Source organism: Ochotona curzoniae, unplaced genomic scaffold (genome assembly GCF_017591425.1).
Source record: "Ochotona curzoniae isolate NIBS_2020 unplaced genomic scaffold, NIBS_Ocur_1.0 scaffold_4701, whole genome shotgun sequence".
NCBI classification, from domain to species: Eukaryota; Metazoa; Chordata; class Mammalia; order Lagomorpha; family Ochotonidae; genus Ochotona; species Ochotona curzoniae.
The window spans coordinates 44,785,415-44,801,205 of NW_024467122.1; the positions used below are offsets into that span (position 1 = coordinate 44,785,415).

A 15,791-nucleotide genomic window follows, 5' to 3' on the forward strand; every position below is an offset into this window, starting at 1 on the left:
GATTGAACTCAAAAATAGGTGAAATAAAATAAACTCAGTTTTCCTTTAAAACATATATTTAGCATCTCTTTCAGCTACTATTTACTTAGAATCATATATGTTGCTTCTCTCTGGTTGGTTCCCAACTCCTTTTAGTATGTGTATAACATTGTTTTTCAAAAAATTATTATTATTTGGCTTCTTTCCTTCCTTCTGGATTCTCCCATACCAGACTCCTTCTAATTCTCTACTTTGGGTTTAGATTTATTTTGTTTTATTTGAAAGACTAATTGACAGAGAGAGACTCACAGAGAGAATCTTCCATCCCCTTGTTTACTCTCCAAAAGGCCACAGCAGTTAGAATTCAGCCAATACAAAGCCAGGAGGGGCAAGAGCTTCTTCTGGGTCTCCCACATGGGTTTGGGGGTTCAAAGGACTTGAGGCATTCTCCACTGTTTTCCCCATCCAGGAGGGAGCTGGTCTGGAAATGGAGCACCAGCTACTATGGGATGCTGGCACTGCAGGTAGTAGCTTAGCTTGTTGAACCACCACATCAGTCCCATTACTCCAGACCCCTAGTCTATTGTTGCCACTATAACTAAGCTTATTTTTCCACATAAAAAAATATAATGATATTTCACTTCTTAAAATCCTAAAGTGATACAAGAGAAATGAAAACATATTCACACTACGATACAGGGAGTTTCACAGCACTTTTGTTTCCAAGAACTCCAAACTTGAAACAGTCCAAGTATCTACCATCTCACTAGAAGTTAGGATGTGAACATATATATATAGTGGGAATAAAATTCAGTTCATAGCACTATCTAAAGTAAAACTTTAAGCTACACTGAGAACAACTGTAGGACCCAAGAGTACAGTATTCTTTTCTTCCTACGTAGGATACATTCCAAGACCAAAAGCAAAAGTCTGAAATCTACATAGAGCTCTTCTTATACATACATATGTATGATAAAGTTTAATTTATAAGCTAGGCAGAATAAGATACTGACAATAATAACAGTAAAATAATTATAATATACTGTTACTTAAAACTTATAGACTGCTTACTTTTGCATCTTCTTACTCAAAATTTTTGGACCACAGTTGACTACAACTGAAACCACAGAAAGCTAAACTGCAGAGAAGAGGGATGGTTGTGAACAGGAGTTTGTGGGTTCTGTAACCACACACTTGAAGTCACAACAGCAAAGAAGCAAAACAAAGATCCAGCAGGACATAGGGTGAAAAGAGGGTTAAGTTTAAGATCGTGAAGATAGAGCAACATGGAAGAGAGGAAGAAGAACCAGTGGAGATATGACAAGAGACCTGAAACTGTGATAGGAGACATAATCAGGATAAAATAATAATAATGAAAAATGCAGAGAAAATTCCTATGAAAATGATCTCCAATCCACTGGTTCACTCCCCAAGTGGCTTCAATGGCTGAAGCTGAGCTGAGCTGATTCGAAGCTAGGAGCCTGGAGCTTTTTCCAGGTCTCCCACACAGATGCAGGGTCCGAAGGCTTTGAATTGTCCGCTACGGCTTTCCTAGGGCACAAGCAGGCAACTGGAAGGAAGTGGAGCAGCCGAGACATGAACCAACACTTGTATGGGATTCTGGCTTGTACAAGGCAACGACTTTTGCCACTAGGCCACTGCGCCAGACCCAGAAAATAAAATTTTTAAAGATCTAAGTAACAGTGGCCAATGCAATGTCTCAACGTGCTAATCTTCCACCTTTAAGTGCCAACATCCCATCTGGGTACCAGTTCATTTCCTGGCTTCTCAGTTTCCCTGCTTATGACCTGGGAAAGCAGCGAAGGGTGACCCAGGTCCTTGATCTCCTGCACATAAATGGGAGTCACAGAGGAGACTCCTGGCTCCTGGATTTGGATCAGCTCAGTTCTGGCTTTTGCAGCCATTTGGGGGAGCTTGAACCAATGGATGGAAGGTATTTGTCTTTGCTTCTCTCCGTAAATCTCCCTTTCAAGTAAAAATAAACACATCTTAAAAATAAAGACAAAAACCTGTCAGTAGCAAAATCATGCAAAAACTTGTTACCTTTATGCAAATAAAAGTTTTAATTAAAAAATGTCAGTAGTAATGAAGTTAGTTTGGAAACAAAGACTGGACTCAAAATAGCCTGGTACCTTGCTAAATCACAGTTCTCAAGCACAAGTGAAAGCTATCCGGTTCATGTCACTGCCACTATAAATAATGTATGTTAAAATTCAACTCAAAAAATATAGTCAACAATCGCATCCCTGAGTGTTAGAAACAGTAGAACATGTCATTCAATAATCATAATACCTCTTTTTAATGATGTTCCCAGGTAAACTATTATCGTTTTCTTTATTTTGAAAATAAGGTATATTCAGAGAGTCTTATACAGTCAGATATGGTCAGATTAGGATATAGATCCTGTGCTACATCATCTTTCTCTCCCAGCTTTTGTCAACGTGAGAACAGGATTACTGAGAATACAGGCAGCTACCTGATCGAAACTGACAATCATACCAATGGAGATGACATTTCCAAAAGCAAACACATGCAAACTGACAAAAACATAGCTTTATTATTATTAATATTTGCACACATTCCTGTGGGCAAAAAACGATCATTATACCAAGCATCTATTTAGAAAGTCCTAACAAACAAAACAATGTGAAGAACTCAAGGGCTGAATACAGATGATCAACTGATTCTCAGAATGTATCTTTGTTTATGGGGAAAAGAAGACCAATAATCTCTAAGCACCTATACTGATGCATAGGCAACAACAGCTGGTATTTTGCAAAACCAAGAGGGTATGTGTACATATATACAAAAACCATAAATGTATTAACAGTCCAGACTTTGGTCTTTTAATATAAAATGAAAGTTGTTAGTGGTGGTAGATTTTGTTGTTGCTAATAAGACAATAAGAAGGTATGACATTACTAACAAGCAAGACCAGGTCAATTTCTACTTTTTATCTTATACACACTTACAATTCTTGAAAAGTTTTACGCAAGATACTTTTTTTTTTAATGAATTTTCTATTACATATCAAAAATCAGAATAATGTTATTCAAAGAACTACTCAGCATTTGATTCTGAGCATTTGAACATTCTAAGTAAAACACAGCATTAGTTTAACAGACTTAAAACAAAGCTCTTGTTTCAAGCATATATACCCATCACATAACAGAAATCTTCCCATACTTTCCCTCATCTCAGGAATGGCACTATGTATGTATTTAGCTATACAAATATATGTTTTATATATTTATTACACATAACTATCAAAAATTAATAATTATTATGCAAACATGTTTACATATAAACAAAACATTTGTATTACATAAAATTATTCTAAATACATTATACTTACATTGTTAAATTGTATAAGTATTTAATTATGTTACATAAAATTTTATGTAAAAATATTAGTATTCAGGCAAAAAACCTTAGAGTTGTCCATAATTTTGCTCTTCCTATGACATATCCAACCGCAGTACCCTTGTTCTCAACTCCTGAAAATATCCAGAATCCAACCACTGCTCATTCTCTTCATCATTACCACTCTAGTTCTTACAACCATCACCTCTCACTCTGACTGCTACAAGAGTTTAAGTGGCCGCCCTAAACCCACTATTTCTTGCTAAATTTAGCTTCACAAATTAACCAGAGTGATGTGTCAAAATATAAACCTGATCCATGTAGGGTCCCCCATTTACAATCCTTAGGTGCTTTCCCATCCTATTTGAGGGGAAATCAAGCTCCAAATATATATAAAAGCAGTTACGGCCTAGCAGCCAAGCTCACTGATATCAACATCTTTGAGTGCTTTCCTAATTCACTCACAATCACAGAGGCTTCTCTCACTTTTCTTCCTAAAATAATCCTTCAATCACCTGTTGTAGCTGTATTTATTTCAGCAAAATTACAATATATACCTTTCCGTTTAATTTTTTTTAATGCATGCTTCAAAATGTAAATGGAAGAAAAGCTGGAAAATTCTACCATTCCAAATATGAATAAAGAGTGGTATATTTAAAATAGAATATAGCAAAGCATTCGTTCAAAACTATATTTTCAGGTCCAATGTGGTAGCCTAGTGACTAAAGTCTTCACCTTGAACATACCGGGATCCCATATGGGCACCAGTTCTAATCCTGGCAGACCCACTTCCCATCCTGCTCCCTGCTTGTGGCCTGGGAAAGCAGTCAAGGACGGCCAAGAGCCTTGGGACCCTGCACTCACGTGGGAGACCCAGAAGAAGCTCCTGGCTCCTAGCTCTTGGCTTGAGATCAGCTCAGTTTGGGCCATTGCGGCCACTTGGGGAGTGAATCATCAGATAGAAGATCTTCCCCTCTGTTTCTCCTCCTCTCTGTATACCCTACTTTGCAATAAAAAGAAATAAATCTTAAAAATATATATATGTATATATATGTATGTATATATTTTTAAATGTACTTTCAATGATATGCAATATGAGAAACTTTCATTGGTATCAGGTTAAGTGAAAAACTGATCAACATGACATTCTAATGTACCTGGACATGTCTGAAAAAAATGAATAAGTGTTGAAAAAAATATATAGACAAAATTGTATATATGATTATTTCTAAGTAGCAGTATTTCATTTCTAACTCTGTACTTTCTGAATGTTTTTATAACATATGTATTATCTTCTAAGTTGGATTAAAAGCTGTTAAAATACACCTATGAACATATGTACTCAAGTCTCACTCCTCTGTACCGAGGCAAAGGTAAACTGTCAGGAAAAATTATTCAGATATTTATCAAATGGAAATTTTAAAAGCCCCACTGTGTGACAAATTCTAAGATGCGAGAAAACAACTATTTTAAAGAAGTATAGTTAATGATTAAAAAACAAAATATAGTAATAAAAATGTAGGAGAATAAACATGTAAAGAATCAGTTGAAATATATTACATAGATCTCTAAAGAGTAAAATGCACTGGGGCCAAGTGCAGTAGCCTAGTGGTTAAACCCTTGCCTTGTAAGCACCTGGTTCTCATATGGGTGGTGGTTCATGTCCTGGCTGTTTCTCTTCCCATCCAGTTCCCTGCCTGTGACCTGAGAAAGCAGTCGAGGACTGCCTAAAGTCTTCGGACCCTGCACAAACATGGGAGACCCAGAAGAAGCACTTGGATCCTAGTTTTGAATTGGCTCAGATCAGCTCATCGACAGGCATGGCGGCCACTTGGGGAGCGAACCAGTGGATAGAAGATCTTTCTCTCTGTCGATTTGACTTTCCAATAAAATATATGAATCTTTAAAAAAAAAAGTAAGATGCATGAACAGAAGGAATTCTTTCCTGGAAGATGATTATGAGGAAGTATTTATTTTAAAAAATATGTCAAACACAAATTAGTCAGAAATGTTGACTCAATTGTCTTTTGGTCTACAAGAAGAGCTGCACAATAGTAGCAGTTTACTCACTCCACTGTAGGAGACGAGGAAAACCTGTGCGTAGAGTTAGCGCTGGCAAGCAAAAGTCTGACATAGTTGTGAAAAACCAAAACTGTTTGTTATCCTAATGGTCAGAGGTTGTTCAGGAAAATAACAGAAAAAGATGGTGAACCAGAAGAAAGGGTAGAAACTGCGGAAAGGTTAACACTGTTGGATGTGGGGCATGTAGCAGAATACGAGACAGGAGCTGGGCAGGAGTTACAACAGCATCATATGTCATAGGAAGGAAGGATAGGAATACTGACTGGGAGATTTTTTTTTAGCACAATATCATCACCAGGGTACCTTTGTTTTTTGTCAAATACATACAGCATAAAATTTTCCATTCAAGTAATTTTTAAAGTGTGCAGTTCAGTGACTTTAAGTACATGAAGCTATTATGAAACTAGAATCACATTTTACAAAACTATGGAGGAGTATCATCAACATTCTAAAGTAGAAGCAAAATAACTATGTAGGCGGCTCCTAAACAAATTTAAAAAATGATAAAAGCCTAAATTAAGTGAATGGCTATGACAACAAGGCAGATTTGCAATATATTCAGAATGAATGATCAGCGAATGTTGGTGGCACACAGCTGGGAAATCAAAATGTTCTCAGAGGTCTGGCTCAGTCACTTAACAGACAGCAATAACACTGATCTGATAAGATAAAGATAGATATAGGGAAGATGAGGAGTATCATTTTGGCATTGGATGTTATATGTTTTGGGTCATTCAAGGATAAGTATCAGATAGGTATCTGGAAGTAGAATGCCCAAAACAGGTATAATGGGATGATGGGAACGTAGAAAGCAAGGGTAACTGAAGCCAGGGGGAAAGTGAGATAATGGTGAGGACGTGTAAACATGAAGGAGTGGGTAAAGACAGAAGTTCTGAAGAACCACAACACTTAGGATGTGCGCAAAGAAAGATGTCTTAAAACCAAGGACACAGGGACAGATGGAAAATTAGGAAGCAGGGATATCAGAGAATGTCAAAAAGGTTTTAGAAAGAAGGGAGAACCTACAGCATCAATTATCACAAAGAAGTAAAGGAAAGATATGAGAAAAGTATTGTGTATGTGTAGGGCGTTTTGGGGGAATAAGAAGTAGCCAGTGAAGTTGGTTATATCTGACCTTGACAAAAGCACTTCTAAAAAATTAGTTTTGATGAGAAGAAAACTGAAACAGCGTAAGAAAAACATATAAAAATAAATAGGTGAGAAAACAAAATGTAAACAAATATTTCAAAAACATATGCTGTAAAGATATATGGTGAATAGGAGGATGAAAAATCAAAGTGCCACACACTATGTTAGCATTAAATCAAATGGCATGATTATAAAGGCTCACAGCATGTGTTGCTGTAATCATGACAGAATGACTCTCATATGCCATTTTCCAATTGGGTCTTGCTTTGTATCAAGACAGAAAAGCAGTCACCACTTTAAGAATATCAAAACAGTTAAAAAAAATTTTTTGTTATGTAATATAGGTACCTTCATGTTCTAGCATTACTGAGCTGAAAATCAGTGCCACTCCACCCAAAAAACTCCTTTTGTTTAATGAGGTAGTGCCTAACTTTCCAATCATGTGAATATAGAGAAAAATATACTACTTTGCTAAGCAGTAAATGTAAGAAATACTCAACAGGAAGTTGGAAGAGTGCATGAGAGTTAAAGTTCAATGTATGTGTGTTTGTATTACGTGTATACCTTATCGAACAATAAAATATTGCTTTAGATTTTTAGAAATATTATTAATATGCAGTATTTTACATCTTTCTGTTCACTTATTTTCATTTTATATGAAAGACAGAGAGATAGATCTTTCATCTGTGATTTAGGCTCCAAAAACCTGCTGGAAAAATCAAACAATAAACAAATAAGAAAAAAAAACAGAAAAAACAGAAAACAACAGCCAAGTCAAGTTGAAACCTGTATCCAAGAACTCTACCTGAATTTCCCAAGTAGGTGGCAGAGGCACAGAGAAAACCACTTGAGTCATCAACTGCTGCCTTCTGTGGGGCGTATTGGTAGGCAGCTGGAATTAGCAGCAGATCCAGAATTTGATCCAAACACTGCAGTATGGTATGTAAGCATTTCAATGTCTTAACCCTGTGATCAAATGTCTGCTCTACTTTCAGTCTCCAAAGGCATGATTTGGACACCAAAATTCAAAACAAAGCAAAACCTTCTGTCTTCAAATTTAAACAACTTTGCTAACAGGAAAACTTTTTAAAGCTTTAAAACTTTCCTTTTAAAAATTCCCGGATCCTCACCAAGGACTATCAGTAAGGGCACAAAGGACTACATCCCAACTGCCACGGAGACCATGGGGAATTGGAGTGCCTTCAAAGGCCGAGAACTCTGAGGTCATCCACCCTCCTTTGGGTCTACCACATGGGATGGAAGAAGCCCGAATCCTTTCTTGCAGATTCCAAGGCCATGGGAACAACACCCAGGAGCCCTGAGCGGTCTACAGAAACGGAACAGTAAACTTCCTTCGGGACTGGGGAGAAGAGCTTGCTCTGGTCCTTACTTAGTTTCAACTTTGGATCCCCACCCTCTCTTACAACGCGACCATCAGAGTCGCTCTGGAGCCCTGCCGCCCCCAATAGTCAAACAAACAAAAAATTAGAATAGACAGAGAACAACAAGGAAAACTTAGACAGGAAACAGCGTGGATTCACTTATACCTTACTAGGTAGGACACAAAGAATAAGTATTCCTCACCAAAGTATTGAAGATTTCTCTGCACACCCCTCCTAAAACTGTTCTGCACCTCAACTGTTGGCATATCCCTTGTTAGAGTTATAAGCCAGTTTAGACTATCCCCAAATCTGCCAAGTTCAGCAAAATTAAGCTTCAACACTATAAACTGCTAAATAATAAAATGAAAATAGACATGAGACAGCTGAATAGTACCCTACAGCCATTTTAAGGTGTATAGCAGCAGGTTCTGTGTATAAACTAAAATTGAAATGTCAATGAAGGAGTTGCAGGATGTGGTTAAGAACTTGCATCTTTTTAACATATTGGATACTCAATACCATGTAAATTAATTCCACAATTTTGTAAATTGCTGTTGATATGTTTTGGGGCTTTTAATTGATTGGGATGATATTCTGCCAGCTCTACCTTCGGACCAGAGATGGTCTCCCCAAGAAATCATTGAATTTATCTGGACAATAAGATGTTGGATTCTATGCTTGGTATATGCTTGCAATGAAAGAATCTTGACTGATTTGAACTGTACTACTGCAAAAAGGTGGAGGAATCCACCATGGGAGGAGGGTAAGGGGAGGGGTTGGGGGAATCCCAGAGCCTATGAGACAGTGTCACATAATGCAATGTAATTGATAAAAAATTTTAATTAAAATGGGACAGGTACAATAGCATGGCAGCTAAAGTCCTTGCCTTGTACACGCCAGCATCCCATTTGGCCCCAGTTCAAATTCTGGCAGACCCACTTCCCATCCTGCTCCCTGCCTGTGGCCTGGGAAAGCCATCAAGGAAGGCCCAAAGCCTTGGGACACTGCTCTCGCGTGGGAGGTCCGGAAGAAGCTCCTGGTTCCTGGATTTGGATTGGCTCAGCTCCAGCCATTGCAGCCACTTCGGGAGTGAACCAGCAGACAGAAGATCTTCCTCTCTGTCTCTTTTTCTCTGTATATCTTTCTAATAAAAATTAACACATCTTTAAAAAATTTAACTAAAATCATTTTAATCTTACTTTAATGCTGCAAGACTTATAATTGATGGCTAAAAGAAAACACAACTTTCAGTATCACCAAGAAGAAGCTAATATAGTGAATTATTTTTAAAACCTGGAGGACAAGACCTTAATAAAAAGGTTCAGGTTTATAAAAATGCAATAACAAATCTTGTAAAGTCTCTTCATTCTCATAATCTAGGTCTCCTAACAAAATGCAAATGACAATTTCTAGTTCATAAGGATGTACTGGGAAACTAATGTAACAAATGCGGAAGAGCTCAATCATAAAGGGCAACAAGAGTATCACTTATTTCCTCATCATCCTTAATTGCCTCATTTCTCTATTTTTAATACCATCATCTAGGCTCAAAATGTAAAAATACCAGACTCCCTCTACATGGGTGCTTTATGTATTGTCAGAGAGATTCTGAGACAACAAAGATGCTCTGTGCACTTCTAATTTCTTCTCCCTCAATCTACTGCCACCATACTTCCATAACTGTCAAATAAAAAGTTCTCAATGAACTACCTTCATTTCCAGTCTTTTCTTAATCATTTACCATTTGACTGAATGTATTAACTTCCTAATTTTTTAAAGATTTATTTATTTTTATTGGAAAGTCAGCTATGCAGAGAGGAAAGACAGAGAGGAAGATCTTCCATCCCATGGTTCACTTCCCAAGCAGCTTCAACGGCTGGAGTTGAGTCAATCCAAAGCCAGGAGCTTCTTCCAGGTCTGCTACGTGGGTGATAAGGTCCTAAAACTTTGGACTGTCCTTGACTGCTTTCCCAGGCCATAGGCAAGGAGCTGGAGGGGAAACGGGGCGGCTGGGATTAGAACCCGTGCCCATATGGGTTCCCGGTGGGTGCAAAGTAAGGACTTTAGCTGCTGGGCCCTTAAGTTTCTATTTTTATGTCTTTGTTCTGAAATTTTCTTAAACAAATTCTCTACTCAGTCTCCACCTAATGTAAGCCTGCTCATTCTGCACAACCTACGAAGCCGCACCTGATACCACTCACCAGATCAAACTATGCTTTCCTTTAAACCCTTTACGTCTTAATCTGTATAGTGAGGCAATATCTCTAGTGTTACAAAAGATATGTGTGTTTTAAGTTCTGTTAGATTCTGATTCCAGTTATCACTAACTATAGTGCCTCATAGTCATTTAAAACAAAACTTGTTTTGTGGCTTTTCGTTTAAGGGGATGCATAGTAACTGTGTAATGGAGATTATCATGTAGTTACATGTTATTGAACTTCACTGCATTATAAATTTCTATTTTTCTTCCTTTCATTGATTTTGTTCTGTGGCTTTTCATTTAAGGAGATGTATATTAACTGTGTAATGGAGACTATCATACCCAGATGTGAAGATACAATGCAGTATGCATCTTTACTTCAGACCAAAGATGGACTCCCGATGAAACTGTTTACTATATTTTGACAATAGGATGCTGGACTCTCTGCCATTGTCCATGGCCACAATGATGGACATATGACTGTTTATGAACGACTAGACTATAGTAATAATGTAGGAGATCTCAGTGAGGGAGGAGGGTAATGGGAAGGGGGTAATGGGAAATCCCAGGGCCTATGGCACTGCAGCAGCAATCATCATCATCACCATCATAAAGCACTTGTCAATGGAGTTGGCATAGAGGCAAGGCAAGTTAAGTCACCACTTATAATGTTAGCACCCCAGACTGGAACGCTTCCAATCCAGCTTTCTGTTTAGTACGTCTGGGAAGGAAGTAAAAGCCCATTTACTTGGGAACCTGCCACCAATTGGGGAGGTCAGGATGGGGTTCCTGGATCTTGCCTTTGGCCTGGCCCAGACCACTTGTTGTAGTCACTCAGGCAGTGGATCACAGATGAAAAGATCTCTCCCTCTTTGTCACTCTATGCTTCAAAGAAATAAATAAACAAGTAAATCTTAAAAAAAAAATACTGACACTTTGTAGTTTGAATGTTGTTAACTCTTGTTTGTATCCATGGAGAACAGTGTCTATCGATATTTCATTTATAGAACTCTTTGTTTAGAGGAACATTAGACCTATGAGTATAAACTAAATTGGGTTCATTTTATCACAAAAACTTAAAAAGAAAAAAACAAAAAAAATAAAAAAAGGCACACCACTGTATTCCTGGAATCATACTTATGAAACTCATGACATCTGTTCCCGGTATACTAATATCTAAAAATTATTAAATACAAAAATGTAAGCATCATAGTAAGGAACAAAATTTTAATGTCAACACAAAATTATTTTAAAAATACATGAGAAGAGTCAATTTATGCAGATCATACAATAATAATTACAAAGGCACAGCATTTAACTTAAATGTTATCACTCACCAATACTAAAGATGCACCTTAAATGATTGGGACTTTTATACAATATTAGAATCCAACCAGAAAAACAGAAAAACACAAAGAATTCAAAGAAAAGCACAGGAATTTGATTATACGAAGTTACAGGACTGAAAGGCCAAGTAGAGCATGTGAAGGAAGCCAATGATCAGCAAGAGCAAGAGGCAGTCACTAGCCAAGAAATCAAGAGATCACCAACAGGCTTTCCAGTCTTAGGATCACATACCACGTGTTGGGCAAATCTAGAAATGAACCAGAAGATCAGAAATGGTTCTAGAAGTTGTAGAGATCAGTGGGCACTCAGTGTCTCTGAACCATCCCAGCATTTATATTTAGAATTATATTCAGAAATCATAAAATTGAAGAACTAACCAGAGCCACTATTCCAATTGTGCTAAGGTTTTTTCAGACAGAGCATGGACTAATATGACCAACCAACTATCTGGGGACAATTAAAGAGACTTCAATGTTACTGTAAACACATTCATTAAGCTGAATCATATATTTCTTTGTTCAAGCCTTTAGCATTTTGTGGTCAGTTACTCAAGAGCAGACTTATCTGATGCAGTTGCTAAAGAAACTGTCATTTATAATGCTACTTTGAAGTACATTACATCCTGCCAGAGTTGTATCAGTTAACATTTTAATATTATAGTTTTTGGACATAAGCGCCAGACAGATTAGAAATTAATGTAGAAATTACTGAATCAAAAAGATGTAACATATAGCAGATTAGAAATAACAGCAAATACAAAAATAAATCAAACTAATAAAGCAACAGTCTGTCCTCAAGAAGCTTATACGTATCTGTGAAAAAACGCATGAACAGATAAGTTCAATGACTTCTTGGGGAGACCATCTCTGGTCTGAAGGTAAAGCTGGCAGAGTATCATCCTGATCAAACAAAAGCCCCAACATAACATCAGCAATATATTATAACGTTACGGAATTAGTGAACATAGTATTGAGTAACCAAAGGGTTAAAAAAAAAATGCAAGTTGTTAATCACATCCTATGACTTCCTCATAGACATTTCAATTTTAGTTTATATACAAGAACTTATCTGGACAATAAGTGACTAGTCTCTATGCTTGGTATATGCTTGCAATGAAAGAATCTCAACTGAACTTGAATGGTGGCAATGCAGCAAGGTGGAGGAATTCACCATGGGGGGAGAGCTTGGGGAGGGGTGGGGGAATACCAATACCTATGGATATGTGTCACATAGTGCAATGTAATTAATAAACACAAACAAACAAAAAAACACATGAACAGACAATTAATACGAAACAGTAAGTGAAAAGAACAATAACATTTTATGGAGCAAAGCATCAAGATATCACTATGAGCAGTTACAAAGAGTAGAGGAGAAATGAAAAGGAAAAATTAAAGATAAGAAGTTTACTTTTTTTTTAAATTGCAAATTCAGATATACAGAGAGGAGGAGAAACAGAGAGGAAGATCTTCCATCCCATGATTCACTTCCCAAGTGGCTACAACAGCTGGAGTTGAGCCAATCTGAAGCCAGGAGCCTGGAGCCTCCTGCAGGTTTCCCACATGGATGCAGGGTCCCAAAGCTCTGGGATGTCCTCAACTGCCTTCCTAGGGCACAAGCAAGGAGCTGGAAGCAAAGCCAGGCTGCAGCGATCAAAACCAGTGCACATATGGGACCCAAGAGCATGCAAGGTGAGGACTTTAGTTGCTAGGCCATCACACTGGGCCTGAAGCTGTTTTTAATACAAAATATTTTAAAAGCCAATTTAAATTATAAAACTAAAAAAAAGTTCTCAACTGACTGAAGTCTCATAAAAGAAACAGCATCTTAACTGTGTGTACAATTCTGATATACCAAGAGTCTTTGTGCTCTGATCTTAGTTCTCATATAGAAAAAGAAGAGGTTTAGATTTCTTTACAAGGCTATTATTTTGATATTAAGCTATTGAGATAAGAAAATGTTGACATGCTTAACACTGGAGTAATGGAATAAGAGATGAGCTAAAACTGATTCAGCTCTGCTTATTAGTTGAAATAAATGATCAGGAAAAAAACAAATGAATAATGTTCTCACTTTTTATAAAGCAGGTTATCAAAGAGATTACTAAAACTAAAAGCCAGAAATAACCTGCTTCTGATATAGCAGAAAACCATCATTTATACAAAATTTAGTAATTTTAACTTTCAAAAAGTTCCCACAAAAGTATAAAACGTCTTGCTTTTCCTTTCTGAAAAATTTAGATTATTTCTACTATACATATTCAATATACATTGGAAGACAACTTCATGATTATAAAGTCATGCAGATCTATCACTTAGGATATACAGAGTTGAAACCTTCTTAAAGTATGATTGTATAATGTTTTGTTCCTATAATTGTTAACCAGATGCAAACATTTCAAATCAAACTCTACTCACCAGTAGCAATGTGCATTATAAATTCTAAAGTATTTAATCTTCTAAACACTCATCAAACAGAGAATACTGTTAAGAAAAATAATGTACAGAACTATGCACAAAAGATTATGCATATTTCCAATTAATAAAGCTTTTTGTGTTTTATAACATTTCTTTCCATGGAAACTATTAAACTTTCCTTATGCAAAAGTGAAAACAACATGAGACTTTCAAAAACTAAGCAAAAGCAAATGCATTTATGTAACTATGACAAAAGACATTAGCAATGGAATAATACTTCATTATAGTTACCAATGTAAGACTTCTTAATTAGGGGTTTTGTGTCTCATACAAGCTGAAATGATTATATTATTTTAGTTTTTATTATATTCTATGCATATCATTAATGAAAGTGATGAAAGAATCCTGGAGATTTACTGTTACTTTATAATGTATGATTATAAAACAACTATCAAAATAAAACATTTTGTCTGAATTACACAAGATTTCAAATAAACCCATTTTCAATGTTTTTCATTCTGTTAAGCAATCTTTGAAAGGAGTAGATTTTTCTCTTAAAAATTAACTGGTAGTTAATGTGCATTTTATACACAATGAAATATTTTTGAAGCATTGAACAAATTGTCCTATAAATGTTAAGAGCTATATTACAAACAGGTCCTCCAAGATGCTGGTAACATCTATAGACTCCATCAACTTGGCATATTCATTCATTAGAGTGGAGCCATCATACACATGAGAGTAGTGATGTAGCAGTTCCTGGTAGATGTATTACTTTTACAGGTCAGACTAGTGTAACATAATATATTATAAACCTACAGTATATACTGATTTTCTTCATTCAGAACTTTCATTCCCTTGCTATAGCTTAAAATGAGTTTTTCTAAACATTCATAGTGATTTCATTTTCTATCTCTACAATGCTTTAACTGGCCAACTAATAAATTGTTTAAATTGGTGTGACTACATGGGCTTTCTTCAATTTCACATTCTCACTTCTTATCCAGCCATCTTAGGGTTCAGCAAAAAGAAAATTAGTGAAAATGCTTTCAATTTAATTAGTATATTACATGCACTGTAATTATTAGCGGGAAATGTTGTATTAATGAATGTAAAAGTTAGCAGTAAATTACCTTGTAGCTATTATCAATTTCCCAAGCTACTGCTCCTTAAGATAACCCTCTCCCTATGGTCCTTCCGGTAATTTTTCTTTGCCTGATAAACATGATGATTAAATAGCACACAGAGCAAACCTTTGATACTTTTTAAATTAAATCCATGCCCAGCCTAAGGGCTGTGTCTGATTTCAACTAAATGTGTCAGTTAATCAGATAAAAAATTATCAGTAACTCAAAGAAACAGCAGCCTTAGGCTTCATCAGAGCCATGGAAAGCTGAACAAAATAAGACATTCAGACAATATCACATTATGTGTAAAGGTTACTGATAAGCTTATAACTAAACACAACTGCTTACCACCGAAACAACATTTAGAAAGCAACGTTATATTCAATATTCAAAACATCCTTGAAATTTTAACAAAACAATTAATTTAAAGGAAAGGTTAGGTATATTGTATACACACATACAGAGAACCACAAACCCATTTAAATAACACAAACTATGTATTGACTTGAGATGTAGAGTGAAAATTTCCTTCTCAATGAGGTTTTATTGCAAAAAACGTATTATGACCAATGCTATATCCACCAGAATACTTCAACAAGCATGCAAACTAAATGTTGCATGTCTTCCTAAGGAAAGATATATATAATTTCAAAATAATTCATTCACACAGTACACCTAGTACCTCAAATGGATTTTGCAAACTCAATATTTAAAAAAACAAAAC

The 15,791-nt window shown here is 36.3% G+C and overlaps 1 protein-coding gene across 3 annotated transcripts in view; it reads right to left on the bottom strand.

Annotated features, from left to right (window-relative positions):
- Positions 1-15,791, bottom strand: part of DPH6 (diphthamine biosynthesis 6) — a 117,791-nt gene that overhangs the window by 48,603 nt on the left and 53,397 nt on the right. The window lies entirely within an intron of this gene.